General features: G+C 33.3%; 1 pseudogene; it reads right to left on the reverse strand.

Annotated features, from left to right (window-relative positions):
- LOC102966543 overlaps nt 1-19,476 on the reverse strand; it is a 179,515-nt pseudogene that overhangs the window by 96,594 nt on the left and 63,445 nt on the right.

The following is a 19,476-nucleotide window of genomic DNA, read 5'->3' on the forward strand; positions in this document are numbered from 1 at the left end:
ACCCACGGGCCACGAGATCATGACCTAGGCCGAAGTCGGACGCTTAACCAACTGAGCCATCCAGGCGCCCACCAATCATTTTATATAGTAGAGCTGAAACTGGAATTTTAAACATATTATGTTTTAAAGATACAATATGAAATTCAGAGACACTTTCTATCTACATTGCCTTTCCAGGGTGGTGTACATCAGATAGAATAACCTAAATTATGCTCATTTAGACTGAACATGAAATAATTTTCAGAGATTGACAACAATAAAGATCTATTTCTTGCTCATGTTTTAGGTAAGTCATTTGTGTCTTTAATTCTGTCATTCAAAACTCCAGATTAAAGAATAGCACCTCTCTGTGGCATGGTTTGTTTTGGTACAAGAAGGAAAAAAGAGATTGTGGGGTATGTTATCTTTAAAATATTCTGTTTTGAATTGTCCCAGGTCACTTTCATATTTCATTAGTCTAAATAAGTTACATGAGCAAAGTTGTCAATAGTGAAGGAAAGGTCCCCCCGGCCCCCACAGCCACTACTGAGAAGCCACAAAGAATGGGTTTCTGAATATTCTGGACAAAAATAAAAGCTAATGCAACTAGTGATATAGATGTTCACATGCCACAGATGAAACTGAACATCATTCCTTACAGCTGTGTCATATTTGAATGTTTTAAAGTATCTTAACTTTGTTGTAGTTGGTAGTTAATTGAGTTTATGTTATTTCCTTTATCTTTTGGATCTAGCCCCCTCATCCTTTGCTTGCTTGCTTGCTTGCTTCCTTCCTTCCTTCTGTTGTCCCTCTCTCCCTCCTTCCCTTCCTTTCCCTTCCCTTTTCTTTTCTTTCCTGTTGTTTTCTTTTCTTATTTCTTTTTTTCTGTGATATTAGAAAATCTGGTCGACCACTGCCATTCAGCTACAGGATAATTTTATTGTTTGCTATAGCCAAGAAACCACCTCATTTATTTTATATTTATATACTAAACTTGAATATTGGATGAAATACAGTTTTAGTGTTTATTTTCATTTTATGTTATATCTTATAGCTAATCAATATACATAGATATAAGGATGTATTGAACATTCAGACATTTGTTATTTTTAATTTGGGTTGCATTTCTTATTTTCTATTCCCTCACCACTCATCTCCTCTAATTGCATATTGTGTTATTTGGGACAATAGAGATGAAAACAACCTTACAGAGTAGAGAGTACCTTTTATAACTTCAAAAGTGGAGCTATGCAAGGTGAGTTCCATGTATAGAATAAATACACTATTTATCAAAATAAAAAGCAAGAATGTAGCCAACAATTCCTTGGCCAGCCCATATGTCATGACATTCTAAAATGGGGCAAACCACATAGATGCATTACAAGCACGGAGGCTGTTATACAAATGCTTTTATACTTTCTATACAAGTTATATTAAGAAAAGTGCCCTCAGTCTTAATCAGCACTGTAGGAAACATTTTATTGCCTTTTACATGCTCTCTTTACAAAGTAGTGCTTGCTTAATTAACTCCACCCTTACGTAACCAAAGATTAGTTTACAAAACAATATTAAAAGAAATTCTAAAGGGAGCATTTGTTGAAATAAGTTGGCTAGCCATTACTGCAAGAACAGCTTTGTGCCTACTAATGATTGGATTTATAACTGATGTCTCCTACTTTTAATGTTACACTATATTTTTCTAAATGTTTCTCAGCACAGTAGCTAGATGCAAATAAAAAAAAAAAAGTTCTCCTACTTTCCATTTTCTTTGTAATTTACAAATGCAATAAAAGACTAGTTCATTAATGCAAAGGACAAATATGGGCAATACTTACAGCTATATACACTCATACACAAACAGAAACATGCAAATTATTATGGCAATAAATATAAAATATGGGAGAATGTATAAAGTACAAATTTCCCTTTTTAATAGAAAATCTGTGTACTGCATTTTAGTGCTCTAACTTGTCAAGGCCTCCCAACCAAATTCATGAAGAAAATAGAATAATATGAGAATAACAAGTAATAGTAATTCCAGTTAATATGTGCATCTTAATGCAAACCCATTCAAGGAAACGTATTAAATGAGGCAGTATTTCAGTAGGATAGTACAACCATAATCTGAATTATCTTTGATTACATAGCAATGGATCAAATAAATGTATCATATCGTGCATATTTTGTCTTGGCAAAATATTTTTTACTCATCAGTGATGATAAATGTGAGCTATTAAAGATTTATAATATGTAAGGAAAGGAGATTTTTGCTGACAACAAAGGATATAACAGTCATTTTCATGGTCTAGGTTGCTATGGAACAAAAAAATGCTTAACAAGATACAGGTCAATACAAACAGGGCAGGGATGAGGCTTCATTACGGTGGGAGTGGAGTATTAACATAATTGATACAAATCATGTTGAAAGTGTAGACATATATACTAATATCGTATCAGTATTACCTAGACATGTTTTACATAGATACACAAAACTTGTTCAAGGCTAGACTTTTTTTTCCCTCTTTCTTTCTCATCTGTTTCTTCCTGAAAATTTTGATTGGTAGTGTTTAGTGCAATTAGTAATTTAATGTGTGACAATGCATATATTCCTTTATTGCAGTAGCTGGTGATCTTATTTTTCTTTAATGGGTAATATAGATATTGGAACTTAAAGTGGAGACATTTTCTATTATCACATTTAAAACCCAAATGGTTTCATTTAAAGAGCTATTGTTCTCAAGATTAGCATTAACATTTTTTTAGTTGCTGAAAGAATCAGGTATTCTCTTAAAAGAAACTTAAAAATATGTGATTTGTGAAAACTTTAGTAGCATCTGAAGCAAGTAAATTAAGTATGAAAAAGTAAATGTGATTAACATAGTTTATATGGAATATATATTGTAATATAGTTTAAAAATCTCAAGGCACACCATATCTTTCTGATGAATGCCTTAAGAGGCTTTTAAGCCAGTTCACTGTTAGAGAGGAAGGCTTAGTGTTAAACAAAAAAAAACCTTCTCCACAATAGTAAGATGATTTTAATTTTCAAAGAAAATATCTTTCAAATTAAATATCAGTTATCTCTCAATTATTGCTTTCAACATAGTTTTTATACTTGTCTAAATATAAGTGATAATAAAAATTACATCTCTTATTGAGTAGAAATCAATTATATAAAATTAATAACTGGCTTCTTGATTAAAAACAATATAATATTTGTGAGTCAGAAACATTTAGTAAATTTCAGTTTAAGAAAATTTAAAATTAAAGTTGAACTGTATATATAAATTCTCACACAGGTCATTCCTTTGTAAACACAATGTTGGATAAAAATTTTAAAAGACACATTGCAAAACTATATGCATATTTTACAATACTATAGTGTAAAATGTTTAAATGAATATGGTCAAAGATAGGTAGGAATTCAGGAAAAAGTACAATGGTTTGTCAAATTAATAAAAATAGAAATTATTTCTGATTTATTATTTCCTTCAGTGATACTGATTTGGAGTTTTTGTTACAAATAATATTTGTATACTCCTCTAAGTATGCTTGGTTAATGTTTGAAATCCAAGGGTTTACATTTATGTGATATTACTTCTATTAGTAGTATTGACATTCATTTTTTAAAGGCCAAAGTTAAAATTCCATAGACTTGAATTTGAGTCCCATTTCCAGCAATAACTGGTTATTCAGCAAATTACATTTGTGTTAAAATGGGGGTAATAGTAAAATCCAACTCTTGAGGTTGGTATGATGGTGACGTGAGATAATGCATGTGAGGAGGACCTTGGGATGGGGCCCAGTACATGTTAACATATTAGCTTTAAGAAACTGGAAAAGTAACACATTCTGTGTTAACAATTGATAGAATGCATTTAATATTTTATTTAAAAAAATATAGTACTCCAAAAAGTTGATATTCAATATAACATGATTAATCCAAGTATTACATTGAAAATATTATTTTGTATTGCACTGTTTTAATTTTTCTTGTTTCCTTTGAAAGCATTTAAAAATTTATCATGATTGTTTCTCTGTCCACCCCCCCCCCTTCACCTTAAAAGAACAAATTAGACATATGAATAAGCACTGGACACAGTAGCTACTGATTCTAATGACTACTTAAAAAATAATCCATTGAATGCCATCTATTGCTTACCTCCTACCAAAAATATATTTTATATATGATTATTTATTATTAACATTCTTTATTCTTTTCCATTTTTCTTCCTCCCTCCTTTTCAATATCCCTCCTCTTTTCACTATCTTTCTTCCTAATATGGGAGAGTATATGATGTGAGGGGTGAAGTAATATCTACACAATTTAACACACTTTTCTCAAATGGTGGATAACTTCATAATTATCATTTAGCTCAGATATTTTGTGAAAGAAGAACAACTATGTAATCCATCTTTTGTCATGAAAAGAGCAAGGCTTGGGTAATATATCCCCACACATATGGTAACTGGACAGTTTTTCATTATATGGAATAGTGGTGTAGTACTCTAGAGAAAAAACAAGAAAGATAGACACAGAGAAAATAGATGTCCCTATCTATGGATAAGACAAAGAAATATTTAAAAAGCATTAAAAAAAGCATGCATGGCATTGCAGTAGCAGCAGCTGTGGAAGCATAAGTAGCACTAAATTATACATGCATCACTCAAAGAATAATTATGTTGTTCATCAATAATAAGCAATTATCTGAAAAAATCATCATGTCACATGCAAGCTCATTTGTAAAAAAATAAATAAATAAAAGCACATATGTCACTATAAAGATGCTTAAATATCATTTAACACTACATATTTATCAGATTAGATGCAGTTTTCAAACTCTGTGCTGTAAGAAGAGTAGGTAGTTTACTTTTTGACAATTTGTCACAAGGAAAATTAATTTACTTTTACAATTTTGGGAAAGTAAGAAGAGAGGCCTATTATTTTTCTTTCTGAAACTGTTCCAAAGTCCAGGTGAAAAACAGGCTCCAAACCACATAAAACAAAACATTCTGTTTAAACCAACAGTCGCATTCTCCAATTATTCAACTTGTCAGCCATGAGCTGACAGTTAAAAGACCAGAATAGATGGAGCCAATCACAAGCATCATCCTTTACTGTTCCATGCCTATGATTGACCTCCGCATACATTCCTACAGTATATAGTGTGCATTCAGTATGTAATTCTCTTTGGATCACACGATGGACTTTCTGTTATTATTTTTCATGTCTCCTGCCAGGTTATTTTCTCCTCCAATACTTTTCAAAGAGTTTGGTTGGTGATGGAAAATAAATATTCTGCCACAGATATTGAGTCTTAAAACCAAGCAATTCTTTGAGGATAACACCTGAGTCAGATACTTCTCCCCCAAGCAATGCCACAGAATCATTGCACATTCAGATATCATAATATTATTATTATTGTAAATATTATTATTATTATTAACATCAAAATATTAATAGGTAACACTGGTGCCAGTTTAAACTGTATATGTCAGAGGGTAAATAGTTTATAACATTCTTGTTGCTGATATTCATCGAATATTAATATTGTGTTGCCAAATTAATTTATAAAATCCAATATCTATTTGGAAAGACATGAAAGAACATAATTTTGAACTCCTTGAGATTAAATCCTATTGATGGGAAGTCTGACTTCAGTCACTACAATAGAAAGACATAGTTCCTAAAGTAATTCCCAGGCTTGAGCTGGGTTAAAGATCCATAGCCCCTTGTTTAAAGAAGTAACTGGGTTCTTTGAGGAAAAACCCTCCAACTGTATACTGCAAAACTTCTTCTTAGACTTCTTCAAAGGGACAAGCAGCCATTTATTAGGGTGACTATGTATTAGAAAAGGAGACATAAGCAGACATTTTGGCAATTATTGCCTTTGAACTATACTATTTTCTTTTTTTTTTTTTAATGTTTTAATGTTTATTTATTTTGAAAAAGAGAGAGAGAATGAACAGGGGAGGAGCAGAGAGATAGGGAGATACAAAATCAGGAGCAGGATCCAGGCTGTTAGCAAAGAGTCCAACGTCGGGCTTGAACTCACAAACTGCAAGATCATGACCTGAGCTGAAGTCGGATGTTTGACTGAGCCACCCAGGTGCCCCTACTTCTTTCTTTACTAATTTACTCATCCATTCATTTGCTAGTTCATTGCCATAGTTTGATTATCTGCACCTTACTTATCAGAAATTGTTTTTTTTTACTTATTTATTTATTTATTTATTTATTTATTTGAGTGTTATTGACTCTGTCCAGTTAAAATGCAACTTGCAAGGGATCAGCAACTTTTTCTTCTTTGGTGCTATATTGCCAGTAGTTAGAACACTGCCTTGATAGATAGTAAGCATCATACTTGTTGACTAACTAAATAAAAGAATGAAAATCTTTTCATATTTCACTTAACAGTTTGGTTGCTCATCATTATCAAGACATAAATTAGTCTAAACTGAGAGAAAACAAGTAATTGAATTTCGTTAAATTATTTTAAATAGCAATTAAATTAGAATACACACACATGTGTACAGCACATAGTTGAAATTATATTGAAAAGTAGATAATCTTTTCTTTATTTATTGAATACATACCTATGGAGCACCTACTATGTTTCTGAACTTTTCTGGGCATTAAAGATGCAAAAATGGGTTCCTATTTTTATGGAGTTTACATGCAAGTTAATGAAGATAACTCAGAAACAAACAAACAAGTAAATGTATGTCTAGCTGTGATACATGCCAGAAAAAGTCTCTATGAAAAAGAGATATTAGGCAGTTCTGGAAAAAGCAAACGATGTGGCTTACATAGTGATCTGGAGGAAGAGTATCAACGGCAAACTGAAACGAAAGTTTGAAGACTTGAGTTAGGAAAATGCTTGTCACACCTGAAGATGGACAAAAGAGTCAGTACACCTGGAGATGGTTACACAAGGAAAGATGTTGTTGCTGTTGAGACCCAAGAGGCATCTAAAGTCTGGATTTTGTCTGGGGGGGGGGGGTCCCGTAAGTCATGTAAGGACTTTGGATACTATTGCAAGTAATATTGGAAGCTATTGAAATATTTGTTCTGAGGAGGGGGAAAAGGGATTTAATTTTAAAAGAATAATAATACCTGCACTGTGTAGAATAGCTCATGCTGTTGAAAATGGGAGAGATAATGAGTGATAACAGTTGTTGCTGTCATCCAGGTCAGAGACATTCATAACTGGAAAAAAAAATTAGTTGAGTAAGTGGTAGAAATTATAGGTTTCTAGATATATTTAAGTGGGATGGAAAAAAGGATTTCTTTTTTTTTTGTTTTTTGGAAAAAAGGATTTCTGATGAACAGAATAGGAGAAAGGATTCAAGGATAAGAAGAAGTTCTGTTTTCTTAAAAAGAAAGAAGAAAACAACTTTCACTTAGTAGAAAAATGGAATTGCCATTTATTGACTTGAGAAAGACCGACAGCCAGATTTGATGTATCTGGATGACAGGGTGGCAGGCTAACAAACTGTATGTGCACATTAGATATACCATTATTTAAATTTTAATCTTCAGTTACCGAGTTACTAAAGTTTAATCTTTAGTTAGGAAGGAGATAGGAGAGGAAAACATAAGAATAGAGAATATAAAATTGATTGGTTAAAAAAATATAAATAATAAAATGGAGGGAAATACTTAAGAGGAAAAAAAGTCATTCAGTGGTTGTTAAGGTGAATGTTAAATTAAAAGTGTTCTTTTTCACACATTATCATTACCTTCTAATGTTGTTTCTATTAATATTTGAAATTCCAAAAGGCATTTAAAATCGCAGAAGGAAAGAAAGAACCATTTAGCCTAGAGTTTCCATATGAGAATGTTCAATTTGAATGAAACTTTTCTAATTTATTAGCTAATTAGTGGCAGTAAAAGCATGGAGTTGCTCAAAAGCCAAACAATATATATTAAGGGTGTCAGATGTGTATTTGCACAACCCCATCTGCCTGTTAACCAGCTTGCAAAACTCACTTTCTCCAGGCTTATATTCTAAACACAGCAAGCAAACCGTAAACTGCTATGGAGAAGTAACTTGTCTACTGAGGGGTCTTCCAGTGTCAGTGGCCAATGTGATTTAAAAAAAATGTACATTACTTTATTTGGCTTAAAGCCTGAATATGGTTAGTGGCCTACAGCTATCTCACCAACCTATGCCTTCATCAGATGTGATTCTTCATTTAACTACTCACTGGCCTTAAGCCATTTATAAGACAAGCAAAACTATTTTAAATGTAAAAGTAAATTAAATACTACTGTGTAATTATGATAATTGATTATCATAAACACATAAATTTTCAAATTAACAGACCCCTTGGATGAAGTTCATTCATATCACAGTCAAGTTAAAACTATCTACAACACCTTCATCATTTAATTTTTCCTCAAATATTTGGTAGTTCCACAAATATTACAGTTTTAAGGAGCAAAAAAAGAGATTTTAGTTAAATGTATATGAGTATAATTAGGTGAATAAGTAGAAATACTAAGTGATTATTCATATTTAATCTTACAATCTTCTCATTCCTTTATCATATTTATTTATGAACATATATATATATTTGGCATGAATAATATATATGTATTCTCTTTCACTAACCACACACACACACACACACACACACACACCATGCACATTATTTGAAAGATTTCTCCCCAGTGCATCTGTGTAGCTCAGTGTGTTAAGTGTCTGACCCTTTATTTCGGCTCAGGTCATGATTTCATGGTTCTTGAGATAGAGCTCTGCATCAGGCTCAATGCTGACAACATGAAGCCTTCTTGGGATTCTCTCTTTTCCTCTTTGTCTGCCCCTGCCTTCGCTTGTGCTATTTCAAAATAAACAAACATTTTTTAAAAAGAGATTTATCCCCCAAATACAAAGCAACTGTACTTTTTGCCAGGTTTTTATTTAACTTCAACTGTTTTTTCTTTTAAGTTTTAATTGTAAGAGATAAATAGAATATATGGGGATTTCCACACTCCACAAAACTCCACATTGTTATTTCTTACACAATTGTTTAGGTACATTAATTTGAGTTTCAACATAAAAATAATTAATAAAAACAAACTAACAAAGAAAGCTTAATAGAAACTACAAATGAAGGGAGGAAAAGAATATGAGCACAAAGGCCAATTGCAAAAGTAGCTCCCTAAGAAAAGAACAAGATTTTAGAAACAAACTTTACAACAGTTTCAAAGAAATTTCATTCATAAATTCTCCTGGAAAAAAAACAAAGTAATACAGTAAAACCTTGGTGTGTGAACATAATTTGTTTTGGAAACATGCTTGTAAACCAAAGCACTTGCTTTGTGTTGAAACTCAAAGCATATTTCCCCATAAGAAATAATAGAAACTGAGATGATTTGTTCCACAACCCAAAAATATTCATATAAAAATGATAAAAATACTGTAATATAATACAAAATAATAGAAATACAAAATATGAAGAAAAATCAATAAATTACCCTGTACTTACCTTTGAAAACCTTCGGGGCTGGTGTGAGGGAGACAAGAGAGAGGAGGGTTATCATGTAGGAAGACTTTCACTATCGCTAATGGAATCACTGCTATCTGTTGGCTCACTGGAATCTTTTTCTGCATGGTGGCCATTGTATACGCTTGCACGGATGTTGACTATGTTACAGTATTGATAAACTCTTGTCGTATACTGTATTTCATGTAACTGGCAATAAGGCAGCAGAGGAAAGGGTCTCTATCTGTAGTCAGCCTGACCTAGAAGGAAGCAAAGCATTCCTAAGCTTACTTTTCTAGGGAAAATCAAAGGCCTGTTCATAGGTTCTTTGAAGGGACAGAAAATACACTAATGCCAGTTGTGGGCACCTTCCAATGTTTTGAAAAATCACTGCTTTCTGCCAAACACTGTGGCCTGAGACCGAGCATCCAAACATGGGATATGATCACCCACAATCCCGCAGCTAGAGAGAGAGAGAGAGAGAGAGAGAGAGAGAGAGAAGAAACATTGGTTCAGTGGTGATCATGTGACATTCAGTGTCATACTACTCGTATTGCAAGACCTCGCTTGTTTATCAAGTTAAATTTATTAGAAATGTTTGCTTATCTTGCTGAACACTCATTGAACAAGTTACTCCCAATCCAAGGTTTTACTGTACATAATTTTAAGATAATTATGAAACCATGGAGAAGGTAAATTAAAAAGCTAGTGATTTTGGTAATTATTGAAGCCTAAAATAATTTAAAAACACAGATAAACATAACACAGGTTATGTTAAAAACCTAGAACATGACAGATTAAATACAAAATCTTGACCAGAGTACAAATTTTAAAATATTAGAAAATGAAATAAGATGAGGGATGCCTGGGTGGCTCAGTTGGTTACATGTCCAACTCATGATTTCAGCTCAGGTCATGAGCTCACTATTCATGAGTTTGAGCCCTGCATCTGGCTCTGCCCTTTCAGAGCAGTTTGGTATTCTCTCTCTCCCTCTCTCTCTGCCCCTCCCCCACTCATGTGTGTCCATGCATGCTGATGTGCTCTCTCTCTCAAGAATAAATAAATTTTAAAAAATGAAATAAGATGAAAAACATGAAAATTCTTATACTATACACCATTGAAGTGGAAGTTAATGGTGACATAGCATGTGCATTATTGATGTATTTCAATGAAATGTTAACACAGAGAATAGAAAAATATTCAGTGTTATGATGAAAAGAAACTCTTCTTTTTTTCAATGTTTATTTACTTTTGACACTGAGAGAAACAGAACATGAATGGGGGAGGGGCAGAGAGAGAGGGAGACACAGAATCTGAAGCAGGCTCCAGGCTCTGAGCTGTCAGCACAGGGCCTGACACAGGGCTTGAACTCATGAACCGCGACATCATGACCTGAGCCAAAGTCAAACGCTTAACTCACTGAGCCACCCAGACACCCCTAAAAAGAAACTCTTCTTTATATTGAAGGTGGTTTTGAATTTGCAGACTGAAAGGACAGGTTATATTGCAAGAATAATATATAATGTATTCAAATTTTAAAAATTACCAAGATATCATGCTGGGAGAGAGATATTTTCCACAATGGAATGCAGATTACAGCAAAACATTCTAACTATACCACAAATGTATGTATGGCATAACTTGATTTAAGGGGGTATGGAAAAAGGTGCTAACTTAAGTAACTTTGGAAAATGATTCATTTCATTAAGTTTCAAAACTTAACATGAAAGGAAACATATGTATATATGAATTAAGCAAATGACTAATGAATGGCAGATGATCAGAGCCAGGGTTTTCACTGCTGAAGACAGACCACAGATAACAACGATGTAAGGCTATAATTTAAGTATGTGATACTGGATCAGATTCTGAGATATCAGCATGAAATCATGCTTGTTTCATATAACTAGAGATGAATACATGCAAAGCTAATTATAAATATCTATGTATGCAAGAGTTCATATACATATAATTACTTCTTAATTTTGACTAGTCCTGTGAAAAATAGAGTGTGTCATAATATGTGTGTGTATATGTGTGTGTGTATATATATATATATATATATATATATATATATATATGTATATATAGTCATAGTAAAAAATATGTATATTTTTTGTGTAGGAAGAGTCATATATAAAGACTCTTATATATATGTGTGTGTATATATATGTAGAGAGAGTCCTATATAGAGTCATATATGTATGTATACACACACACACACAAAGACAGAGACAGAGAGAGACTGACTCATTACAAAGGGTGACAAGTCTCAAGATCTATAGTCTGTAAGCTGAAGACCCAAGAGAACCGAGTATATATAGTTCCAGTCCAAGTCTGAAGGCCTGAGAACTAGGAGAGCTGCTGATATCAGCTCCAGTCAAAAAGCTAGCAGGACTAAGACCTAAGAAGAGCCAGTGCTTCTGTTGGAGTACAAAGACAGGAAAAGATCAATGTACAGCTTACACAGTCATGCAAGAAGAGTTCCCTCTTACTTAGCCTTTTTGTTCTATTCAGGTCTTCAGTTGATTTGGTGAGGCCCACCCACATTAGGGAAGGTAATTGGCTTTACACAGTTTATCAATTTAAATGTTAAACTCGTCCCAAATCATCCTAACAGATACATCCAGAATAATGTTTGGCCAAATATCTATGCATGTTGCAGTCCCTTCAAATTGATACGTAAAATTAACCATCACAAATAGATTATGAAAAGGATGGGGGAAAAAGTGACGTTGCAGTAGAGAAATCTGGCAAACACTACTTAAGTCAGATGACCAAAGTCAACATCAATAGTAATAATGTCACAATGATAGGAGGTACTCTTGGTATGGTATGTTGAAAATGTTAATTTATCTCTAAGGTCATCCTCCCCAAACCATTACCCAAGTCTAACCATGAAAAAACATTAGAGAAAGCAAAATTGAGGGACATTATACAAAATACCTGAGTAGCACTCCTCAAAACTCGTTATCAACCACAGAAGTTTGATAAAGTGTCACAGATCAAGGGGGCTAAGAAGAGATGAAAAGTAAATGTAATGTGGTATACTAAATGGAATTATGAAAAGAAAATGTAATGTGGTATACTAAATAAAATTATGGAATAGAAAAGGACATAAGGTAAAAACTATGAATATGAACAAAGTATAGAGTTTAATTAATAGTAATACAGTGGTATCAATTCCTTGGTTGTGACAAGTATATAGTGATGCTAATAATGAAAATTAAAAAAAATGAAAAAATGAAAAATACAATGAAAAAAACAATGAAATATGAGCAAAGTATAGAGTTTAATTAATAGTAATACAGTGGTATCAGTTCCTTGGTTGTGACAAGTATATAGTGATGCTAACAATAGAGAAAACTGGGAGAAGATTTAAGGGACCCCTCTGTATTATCTTCACTTCCTTTAAAAGAATCTAAACCTATTCATAAAAGTATTTGTTAAAACATACAGAATGGTGGGTCATCTGGGTGACTCAGTTGGTTAAGCATGTGACTCTTGAGGTCATGATCTCACAGTTCCGTGAGTCTGAGCCCCCTGTGGAGCTCTGTGCTGACAGCATGGAGCCTGCTTGGGATTTTCCTCTCTCTCTCTGTCTCTCTGCCTGACCTTGGCTTGCTGTCTCTCTCAAATAAACAAACAAACATTAAAAAATCCATACAGAATGGTTATTATTAATATATATTCTAATAAGTCATTGCATTTTAAGGAAAGAGAAATAATCCTATGGATACTAAGATAGATTTAGGCTGACCTCAGACTTTCTCAAAAATACTCACTCACTGTTTAAGAACAGAGGCAAATATGTTCAGAATTTGAGAAAGATAGTTTTTAATCCAAAAGATAATATACCAAAGTTATTCATTCAGTACAAAGTACCAAGTATAATTTATACAACATGCACACAAACAAAACACATTTTAAACATAATAGAAATTCATAAAAAGAATGCCGAATCCATGAATTTACTTAGAGAAAACTCTGTTTTCTTATGCAAACAATTAGACAAAGGGTGTTTCAAACTAATCCTTGAATGGAGAGTTCAGGATAAATAGTATACTTTGATTGCTGAATCAATTTCTGATACTTACATATATTACAAACAGCAATAGAAATCAAACATCCACGGAATTTAATGTTAAAACATTTTAGGTATTTAAATTTTAATGTTAATAATAAGTTGGGAAGAAAGAAGAGAAAATGTGGGAGAACTATAAATGTACATAATTTTCTAATCTTTCAAAGCACTGTTAGTAAATTTTTAAATTGAAATATACACTTTAAACTGGGTATAAATAAAAACCTCCCATTATAACTTGTTTCTAAAGTCCACCAGGATCGTGCTTTATAAATTATGTTAGGTGATGCAGGACTTTTGTTGTTATTGCTGCTGTTGTTAGCTCAAGTACAAACTTATTCTCCCATCTCAGAGATATTTGTGCACATTATATTACAGAGAAAGAGACTACCTGTTGCCCTCACTTGGACAGACACTGTGAAATGTGGACATCTGGCTAATCATTCTTGCAATCTGCCACTTTACTTCCCTCTTCATAAGCTGATCTTTTGATCTCTGTTATCCCTTCAGAGTCATGTCCTTATGAATCTATCCATCAAATGACAAACTCCTGGCCTCACTAATATTTTTTGACAGGCAGGCATTACCTGACCCTGTGAGCCTACCTAGAATCTTGATTCTAAAACTCCTCAATGTTATTTCTTCTTGTCTGTAGAAGATTTATTGTTTCAAACAGTGGTGTTTGTTTCACATACATATCAAAACCTCAACACCTGTGTATTACCAGGCTAGAGAGTATATATACACACACAACACATCCCCACACCATGCACACACACATGCACATACACATATGTACATTCATGTTTATAACAGAAGCCCTAGACATTAAAATTTAGCTGTTGTGAGTATACATTTTTCCTTTAAGTTTCAGAGTATTTCAGAGTATCAAATAATATTTGAAGTGTTTATAGTTATGATGTCAAGGAAAAATCATACTTGATAGAGTAAAACAGATTTTATTCAAGGCTATTGCAATAAGGTCAACACTGTTGTAATAGGGAGGAGAGATGAAATTGACTCACCTGAAACAGAAGGAAGGCCTGAGGATTTTTAAACAATGTACTGAGCTTATGGAAAAGACATTAGATGAGAGCTTGGTCTAAGAGTTAGCTCTCTGTGTTTGCTGATTGTTGCTTATCCAAGTTAGACTTCTACTTTCTCTGGAGAGTAAGAAATAGATGCACTGTCTTTCTTGATGATTACATTTTATAGGCATGACTTCTAGGTCCTTGAGAAAAGACATTACTGGCTTGTAAAATTAGCTAAAGACAGGAGAATATTTACATCTCAAAAGAGTACAGAAGATCTGCAATTACATGTTTTCTAATGTAAAAATTCTCTAAGAAAAGGGAAGTCAGGAGCCTACCGAGTCAGGAGGAAAACTAGAAAGTTTAGTTGAACTGAGGGAAATGTAAGGGTTGTCTTGGTTTGCAACAGAGCTCTTGCATAATTATATCCCCATTTCCACATCTTGCATCACCCACCAGGTCCCAGCACACACACTGCCCATTTCGACAGCCACACCACTTTACTTGTAGTATTCAGATACGCCATACTTGATTTCATGCTTCTGTTCTTTCCACCACTTTTCTTTCTTATGTAGCTGTTTGTTTATCAGATCCAAAATACATGATTAGGGTCCCTGGAATCTCTCCTTGCTTCAATAATTTGATGCTTTTACCTTTTATCTGTTCTCCTCTTGTATCCATATAAGCTTGGTGTAATGTTATAAGAGTGTGGGCTCTAGAGTTATATTGGCTGGGGCTAATGCTGGACCAAATACTAATTAGCTGCATAATTTGGAAGGTTATTTAATCTCTTGGAATTCTGGTGTCTTGTATGTAAAATGTAAATAATTATAGTACCTATCTCATATACTTTACTTCTTTCTTCTTTTATGTAATATTTTGGTGAAGATAAAATTAATACGTGCAAAGTGAAAACCAGAGTATTGTTTTATCATGCCACCCAAACTTCTATTATTTTTTTTAACGTTTATTTATTTTTGAGACAGAGAGAGACAGAGCATGAACAGGGGAGGGTCAGAGAGAGAGGGAGACACAGAATCTGAAACAGGCTCCAGGCTCTGAGCTGTCAGCACAGAGCCCGACGCGGGGCTTGAACTCATGGACCGTGAGATCATGACCTGAGCCGAAGTCGCATGCTTAACCAACTGAGCCACCCAGGCGCCCCTCAAACTTCTATTATTAATTTCTGTTTATGTCTTCTTCTAAGCTATAAGTGACATTAGAATGAAAAGTAATTTTTATGTTCTTTGGTGTGTCTTGTGCCTAGAACAGTTTTTTTTCTTTAGTATTTATTATTAAATGCTAACTGAAAGCAAGTTCAGTTACTGAAATTTTACATTACCACATATAAATATGATGTCAAGAGATTTCTAGTTTTAAAATGATATGAAGAGATTTATGGTTTTAATCTATATTGATATATTTGTTAAACATTAAAATAAATATTAGGGAATAAAAATTTCTTTTCATTTGTTTATCTGTTCCATGTTTGCTTAAACTCCTTCCTTTTGTTTTGAAATTTCAGTTTAGAAAGTAATATTTTTTAATCCTCTGGGAGGAAAATACAGCAAAATATACACTATTTAAAAATGTAAAAACTATTGGGATGATTTAAGAGAGCAAAAATTTCCAAGTTATTGAACTATTTATTATTTTTTTAAATCACTAATCTGAAGTTTCAGTAGAAAAGGGAAAAAGTAGCAATGTTTACTCCCTTCATCTTTTGGGGGAATTTTAAATGTCAGTCAATCTGATTACTGCTGACATGGACTTTTCACTGACATAGATTTTTCCCCGAGGTCATGAGTTGTTCCCATATGATAGGCAGTATTACCAAAGTATAGGCTGGACATGGTCACAGAGAGAATCTGGAATGGAAGAGGCCAAACAATATTTTGATCCTCTGCGAACCACTTTGAAAACTTGGTCAATGCAGGTAATGCAGTTTACATTCTAGGACTGCCCACAGCCCCTAAACAACCCTAAGCCTCTCAGGATGCTGGATTACTTAACTGGTAATGAAAACACAAAATAAACAAATTGCTACAGTAACATATGAGAAAAATTTTTAGGCAGCATCCATGTAAATACTGAGTGGACCTAAGCAGAACCATGGTATTTCAGAGCAAATAACTAGGATAGACTTTTGAAATTGAAGTTAGACTTAAAAACTATCCGGATGTAGTATAACTATAGAAGGCAGAAAAAAGGGTCACTTTTATGTAATAGGTATTTATTTTATATTCATAAGGAGCTGTCCTTGGGGACAATGTCTGGATACAGATTATATAGCAGCAGAAAACTAAGCAACAATGTTAAAATTCTTAATTTATCAACTAAAAATAGTACTGTAGGGGAAAATAGAACATGGAAAATTTGCAAAGAAGACTGCGTACTGGCCATAAGTATGATAGACACAATTTAGCTGTCATTTTCAAGTCTTTTTAGTACTCATTTTTTAAAGAAAATTACAGATTACAGAGAACGATAGTAAAAGAGTAAAGCAGTCAAATATGAATTTCTCACTCATCTTGATCTCCAGGATTCTGTACCCCAGGGGCAAGCTCTGTTGCAGCATGCCAGTTAATAGAGACACTCTTAAAACAAGATGACAGATACTTAGACAATGAAAAATGAAAAAAGGTATATAATTTCTTTCCTACTATTAAAATGCTAGTGAAAAGTGATTGCACATTGGTTATTATTGTATAAAATAACTCTTATGGTAAAAAGCCATACATAAAACATATCTAGATAAAACTATATGAATGAGCTTAACTCCTAAATTAATCTCTTGTGAGGAGGTATGTTGTCATCTTCAAAACTGTCTTACACATTGAATTTGTTTTGGTGTGTAATATTCTTTTTTAAATTAATTAATTAATTAATTAATTTGGTGCAATATTATCTTAAAGCGGCTGTTTTTATTCTGTAAGTAGTGTATTAAGATTCTTGCATGTGTGTGTAGGGCGCCTGGGTGGCTCAGTCGGGTTAAGTGTCAGACTCTTGATTTGGCTCAGGTCATGATCTCATGTTTCATGAGATAGAGCCCCACATCAGGTTCTGTGCTGACAGCACAGAGCCTGCTTGGGATTCTCTTCCTCTCTCTCTGCCTCTCCCCTGCTCTCTCTTTCTCTGTCTCAAAAAAATGAATAAACATTTAAAAAAAAGATTCTTGCATGTGTGTGAAAATTGTAGTTTGTAGTTCAAGTTTTATATTCTCCTTGTCATTTTCTCTTGAAAGAGAATTTTAACCTCAAAAAGATAATTAATAATCCTCCAATCTCAAAATTTTATCTTAAATAAGATATATAGCTTATAATCTATATATTATTATATTATTTAAGGGACCAGCTGTAAATAAGTAGAAAAAATACCCTTATATCAGAAAGTATGGAAGTCCAAATCCAGCCAAATATTCAACTTGCTTATGGAGTAAAATATTCTGAAAACAGACTCAAGAAATCTCTACTTGAGGCAGCATAAGATTTCCCACTCAGTCTTGCTTATCAGTCAGACAGAAGAAGTAGATAAATTTTAGTCCAGCTCCTCTATGTCCCAGTAACCTCTTCTTCCTAACATGCTGTGTTTTGGGAAGAAAAAATTTGATTTTGGGCAGAGATACCAGAAAAGTGAGGACAGGGATACTGTAGTTGCTCAAGTGTGACAGAATCCAGGAAGGAAAAGAAATAGAGAATCTTTAATTTTTGTCTATCCTAATCCTGACTGACTCCTGAACTCTGCATGCATAGAGCAGATCTAATCAGCTAAAGACAAAGTATGAAGTAAGATCAGAGCTGCTTCCCAAGAAATAGAGTTTCATGTTCAAATCCTATAAAGATAATTGTTTGTCACTTCAAAAGAAACAAACTTCGTTGGAGAAAACAAACAAACAAACAAACAAACAAACAAACAAACAAACAGAATCTAGAATCTCTAAGTCATAATATCCAGTGTATAATTCAAAATTACCCAACATAGGGGCGCCTGGGTGGCTCAGTTCGTTCAGCATCCAACTTTGGCTCAGGTCATAATCTCTCAGTGAGTTTGAGCCCTTGTCAGGCTCTGTGGTGACAGCTCAGAGCCTGGAGCCTACTTCATTCTATGTCTCCCCTTCCCTGCCCCTCCCCTGTTCATACTCTGTCTTTCCCTCTCTCAAAAATAAAGAAACATTAAAAAAAAATTTTTTAATTACCCAACATAGAACCAAAAAAAAAAAAAAAAAAAAAGGAAGAAGAAGAAACATATCCTCAGGAAAAAAAAATGATATAGACCCTGAGATAACCCAAATGTCAAAAATGTCAGTCAAAAATTTTAAAGCAACTATTATAACTCTTTTGAATGAATTTTTTATGAATATTCTCACTGTGAATAAAAATAATTTAAAAGACATTTCTGCAGGAAACTAGAAATTATTGAAAATGTAAATTATGTAACTGAAAAATATAGTGTCTGAACTATAAAATTTACTAAGTGGATTTAAAGCAGAATTAGTATTACAGAAGAAAGAGTAAGTCATTTCATGATGTATCAATGTACATTATTCTTGTGAGAAACAAAAAAAAACCGATTTTTTTAAAAACCAGAGTGTCAGAGACCTTTGATATAATATGAAGTGATTGAACATGTGTTTATTAGTGTGACAAAAGAAAAAGAGATAGATATGAGAGAAAAAAATGTTGAGGAAATAGTTGCTGAAATTTTCTCAAATTTGACAAAAGCCAGAAATTTACAATTCCAGTTTAGCTGAATATGTTAATGTCTCCACTTCATCCTGGAAAGTGTCTGAGACTGGATAGTGAAGTACAGAATTACCTACCTATAAGGCAGAAGTTTGCATGGAGCCAAACATTTTATTCCTTAAATTGCCCCCAAATTGAAACATATAT

Source organism: Panthera tigris, chromosome A1 (assembly GCF_018350195.1).
Source record: "Panthera tigris isolate Pti1 chromosome A1, P.tigris_Pti1_mat1.1, whole genome shotgun sequence".
Taxonomy (NCBI): domain Eukaryota; kingdom Metazoa; phylum Chordata; class Mammalia; order Carnivora; family Felidae; genus Panthera; species Panthera tigris.